This window comes from Neolamprologus multifasciatus, chromosome 12 (assembly GCF_963576455.1).
Source record: "Neolamprologus multifasciatus chromosome 12, fNeoMul1.2, whole genome shotgun sequence".
Lineage (NCBI taxonomy): Eukaryota > Metazoa > Chordata > Actinopteri > Cichliformes > Cichlidae > Neolamprologus > Neolamprologus multifasciatus.
In genome coordinates, this window is record NC_140450.1 from 19204922 (window position 1) to 19210921 (window position 6000).

Here is a 6000-nt window from a genome sequence, read left to right on the forward strand (position 1 = left end):
ACTTTTTTCCTACCAAAATTCCCATATTTCCAGTTGCTTCCCATTTTAAATGACCCACATTTCAGCAAGAACATGTTTAAAAAAGTATGACATGTTTGTGACTGTCTGCTTAACTTTGCAGAATTCCATCACTGACACCAGAAGCTTATGAGTCACTGGAAACCTCACAAAACACCTATTTTTGCCAAAAGAAAAAAAAAGGGGGAAGAGAAAAAGAAAAAAAAAAGTCACTACAACAGTGGGGAAGTGGACAGTTTACTCTGACAGAAGCCCTTAGTATTTTTCCTCTTCTTGCCAACTGTGTCCGGTGCACACAGACCCTGGGACACACAAAGGCAGTACAAGCAATCACACATCATGGACTCTCATAATAAGCTGACGCTGGGAAGTGGGTGATGCAGCACTCAGCTTATGCCAGTGCTGATAAGAGCCTGAAAGTATTACCTCGGTCTGGCAGCCTGCTCCAAGAAATCCATCGTGAGCCAGGTCATCAATTCTGCCCTATCTGATTGCTCACCAATCCCTGGCAGCTCCATGTCGCTGTCCTGGCTTCTGCCTTTGAAATTTTCTCTATGACTTGCACTTTTGTGCTAGTTCTTTCACAGAAAAACAGACACATACTGTATGTACACACAGGATCTTTTATGTGATCTTACACCTACATGTCAAATAATAAAGCAATGTGTGTGTGAGAGAGAAAGCAATGTAGACTTTCCAGAACAATGGATTGCCTGACTTACTCAGTCTCAATCAGATCTCCTGCTTATTGCTGCAGTGGACCTAAAAAGCATAAATTTAAAACTTGTGGAGTTCATTCATATCACACATGCTGTGTGGCTGCGCAGTCAATCAAACAGATGAACAATTAATTGAAAAATACTCAAGCAGGCCTGTGCTGTGCTCCAGTGAGGCAGTCGGGCAGGCAGGCAGGCAAATAAGCCATTTGATTAGCTGATAAGCAGATGACTCAACAAACATTCAAGGCATGTTTACTGTGGTTTGATTAGAGTACGTCCAATACGCAGAAGATTGGACACAAATACGTTGTGAAAACACTCAGCTGTTCCAATCCCCAAGGCAGCATGAGGGCACATAAAAACAATGAATTATTTATGGGGGAGACTAGTGAAATATCACAGTGGATAATTTTCCGTGGGCTATATTAAATGTAGTTTTCAAAATGATATGCCTGAGTCTGTGCATTTCCCAGAAATCATTCCCTCCCAGTGACAGGATTGAGCCTGGAGACTGGACATGAAATCATATTAGATATTTCCCCTGCCAAGAAATCTATGAGCGTTTATCTAAAACACCAAAGCAAGGGTTATTCACATGCTAATTGGGCCTCCCTCTTTCTTAGTAAATATGATCAAAGGATATTTGCTTTGTCTCTGTTTTAGGTATTAGCTCTGGTTCAAAATGAAAGACCTAGAATCAAGGCAAGCCTTTTGCATGCCACATCTGAAAGAGGGTTCACAATACCAGTAAATCCAGGTTCTGCTTCAGTAGAAATCACTGCAGCATCTCTTTGAATGGGGCATCTCATAAATAAAGCTCTTATACTCCCCATCCGGAGCTAACATTAATGTCTGTCTCAGAGCTGAAAGCCTTACGCTGTTACAATTTGTTCCTGAAAGTCAACTCAGTTTAATTGAGCAAAGTTCAAGACTCCGCAAACAGCAAAGTAACAGGAAAAAAAAATCGATGGCGGCAGAGGCATGGAAAAAAGAGATAGCATTGATTTATCTGCCATTGATTCACGAGGATCGCTGCATTGTGCCCTGCGGTTGAAATGCACGCTGTCTGCCAACTGATGGGGATGAATTTGAAAAGGTGTCAAGTGGTTGGAGGACACAGAGGTGGAGGATGAGATCGGGCGCAGCGAGCGGTGGCTGGGGAGGAAGAGTAGACTGGAGTGGGAGCAAGGGCATGAAGTATCAAACAGAAAGAAGGCGGAAGAAGAAAGGCTTGATAAGAGGGGATAATGTTGCAAGGATGACACCACTACCATGTGGGCCTCAGTCTCCATAGCGTTGTGTTAAAATGTCTGACAGGAGCGAGGAGAGATCAACTTGAAAGCAGAATACCGAGTGACCCGAAGGACCTCAAGTTAAAACCACCGCCATGACACCTGTTTAAATCCACTCTGCTCTATCCGTTTTATAATCAAAAACATCTAAGATTAAAATAACACATCAGACTCTAATATTTCAGAGTATTATAAGCAGCAGAGGTAGCGGGGCAACAACAGTTTAGTCAGTGAGAATAAAAGGTTGTTACAATAACACTGTGTGTAAGCATTTATCAAATCCCGCTGTTGCAAGTGCTTGACAAGAAAAGCAACTTTTGCAATATTTTAAGTCTCAACTATTGGCAAATAGATGCCTCCTCAGAGACTTAATACTGACAGCCATATGTTGTTGAGAAGAGGGGAAGCCAGGACAGAGATCAGAGGCCAGAGCAGCTACACAGGCAGAGAAGCATTATTGCTCAACTTTGGTATCTTTACAACATCCCTTTTCCTCTGCTGTGACTGCTGGCAGTCTCCTGTTTATGCCGACGCTAAAAGAGAACTATTATGTTCTGTTGTTTGATGTTAATTGTATGTTTAGTGGTATTTTAGAAAAGCAGACATAGTTTCTTTTCATTGCCATTGTGACGGTGGCAGCATTTTTTAAATATTTTGTTTTACTTTCCCAAGGTCTGTGCGTCTGTGTTCAGGGTGTAGTAAAAATGTAGCTGTTCAACCAGAAGCCTGACACCTATTTGTGTTTTAAAAGGAGTCGTGTAATCATAGCGTGGCTTCAAGTGGTTCCTGAGCAGCTTTAGCTGAGAGCGAGTCTATTTTATTTTTTTCCCTTTGTGCAAAGTGCAGTTTAAGTCAAGATGACACTTGTTTGACTTAGAAGTCTGTTTTTTTTTTCAGCGGCGTTTTGGTTCAACCCTGGAAAGCATCTTGGTTTCCTGTGTGTGACCAACCAGTGATATCTTCACGAGAAACCCCCCCAGTGCCTCCGCACACACACAGGAAGCCGTTTGCAGGGAGGCTGAGTTAAGGTTATCTAATGCATGCCCTGTGTTTGGTGCAACTGTGCTGTGCGTGATGACTGTTATTATTCATGGGACCAAGGTTGATTTTTCTAAAAAAAAAACAAAAGTAAAATCCAATTACTGTTACCACATAAGGGTGTGAAAAGCAGAAACTGTGCTGTAAATGAGAAATAACAATGTTGAGTATGAAACAGATACCCACAGATGATCAGAGATGAAATATGATGTTTGTTTCACGTAGCCAGATCCTTGCACATCTTCATTAAAGGGACTCATAAAAGCTCTTGAGTGTGGGAAGATCATTCACAGCGTGACCCCCTGTCACACCCTGTAAAATCTCACGGCATCTCGTCCTCCTCATAAAAACAAAAAACACGGGGAAGCAGGCGCCCAAACTGTTTGAATTTGCTACACCTAAGGTAGGAAACCAGATTCCAGTAATTGGAAGGCTTTGAAGCAGAAGTTGTTCCTTGTAGCTGTCATTGCAGTAAGAAAATAAAACAACTTTTACCACCTCCACAGGGTCTGTCAGCATCTTTATAGTAGCTGCACTACCTAGCAGGATATCAAAAAACGACAAATTTTACTATATTCTTTTATTCGTTAATCTAAATGTGGTGGATATAAATATTTTACATCTTCTTAAAGCTTTTCAGGATCATATAGAAATATCCGAATCTTACAAAACTGGAAGTACAAAATATTAGCAACTTACCTCACACTCTTGTCTATTAAGAGGCGCTCTTGAAATCACACATTTACAGTGTTTTCCTCCCCACAGCATCTGGTTAAGGCAGGTCTGGCAAGAACACAGCTATTCTTCCTGTTGTTTGACAGCTGCACATGCTGTATCACCTCTCCCCTCATACAATGCAATGTCACAGCAGCACCACTGTATGTAGCAGCCAAGGGGCCACTGAATGTAACCTAAGTAAAGGACTGCTTTAGAGAAAGGGGCCTTACAAGACCTCTATGTAGCACTATCATTTACTCATGAAGGTGGCAACTTGTGCATTGTTATTCATTCCTAACTCCACATAAAATCAACACCATGAAACCACTTTGCATGACATATAATACAGAAACATCAATTACAGATACATTGTGTGTACAAAAATACCTCTTAATCTTTGATTTCAGGTGTTTTCAGTCCCAGTGCCACAGGTGCATAAAATCAAGCACAGAGTCATGTACTCTTTACAAACATTTGTGAAAGAACGCTTTGCTCTAAAGAGCTCACTGAATTGAGTGTGGTACTGCCACGCTCAAATGCCACCATTGCAACAAGTCAGTGTGTGAAATTTGTTCTGTCCTAGATATCCCACCATAAACCACAGAGGTTACAGAGCGAGGTCACTGAGTGCATAGTGTGCACAAGTCCCCAGCGCACTGCTGACTCAATAACTGTAGAGCTTTGGCATTAATATCAGCACAAAAACTGCATGCCAGGAGCTTCATGGGATGAGTTTCCATAGTCGAGCATTATATCTGTAAGTATCATTTTCAGTTGGTCCAGTACATTTACTCAATTTCATCTGTGTGTACATTCAAAAGCAACCTTTCTATTCACACTTTCTGATGGTGTTTGCACTAAATAGTTAATTCTGTATTAAAATGATTTTGATTAGATTTGACTCATTCTAACAGCATTTCAAGTATGCAGTGTGTTCACTGAGGTGGACTCAAAATGAGCGTGTGTACATATGCTGAATTTTCCTTTTGAGTGTGGTTCTGTATGTAAAATTTGCAACACAAATTTAATTTAATACAACTGCAGGAGGTTCTCCCAGTCATCAAAAACAGTAAAAGCTGCAGGAGCATCTCGAAAAAGAATTTGAATTATGCGCTTCTGCTATTCAATTGAGTTGCAATTCTCCATGTCTGCCAAGGCGTGACCTTTAACCTCATCACTAACCCATCAATTTATGCTATTAGACATTTGTGCGAAGTGCCATCATAATTAACCTATGGATCCTTGGCCTATGGCTAAAATGTGTTTTGTAAGGTCACGGTGACCTTTGACCTTTCCCCACTACACCCTAATAAGTTCATTCTTTAGACCAGGTTGACCTCTTTGGCAGATGTAATGAAATTCCCTCCAGGTGTTTCTGAGATATTGCATTCAGAAGAATCCGATTGACTGACATACCAAAAACATAACTGCTCCGCTCACAGATGTTGCCAACACAGATTTTGCATTTTGGGGCATTTTCAATCATGTTCTTCAGCAACCTTTAGATGAATCTCTTGACATCCAGGCTCAGCAGTTGCTTTCCACAGTCATTATTTCCAAAGAGTACTTCATTTTATGAACACAGCAAGTACAACCACAATTCCAAAACAGCAGAAATGCCATGTTAAATGTAAATAAAATCAGAATGCAGTCATTTGTTAGAATCATAACCCAATATTTTATTTTTAACATAGAAAATAAATCAAATGTTTAAATTGACAAAATGTACCATTTAAAGAAAAATGTTAGCTTGTTTTGAATTTGACAGTGGCAAATGTTCTTTTACCAACATAAACATATGGGAACTGAGGAGACCAGTTTTGGGGCTTTTAGGAGGAATGGTGTCCCATTTTGTCTAAAAAAGGATTCTAGCTGCTCAACAGTCCTGGGTCTTCTTTGTTGTATTGTTTTGAGTTGGTGAAAGATTTGAAATGCAGGCAGGCCAGTTCAGCAGCCGGATTCTTCTACCATCAAATCCTGCTGCTGCAGTATGCCGTTTAGCATCGTCCTATTGAAATACGCAGGAAAAAGACGACATCTGGATGGGAGCATATGGTGCTCTAAAACCTGTATACATCTTACAGCATTGATGGTGCCTGTCCAGATGTGAGAGCTGCCAACTCCATTGGCAATAGCCCCATACCATCACAGATGCAGACTTATGAACCCAGTGCTGATAACAAGCTGGATGGTCCCTCTCTCTTTAGTCCAGAGGG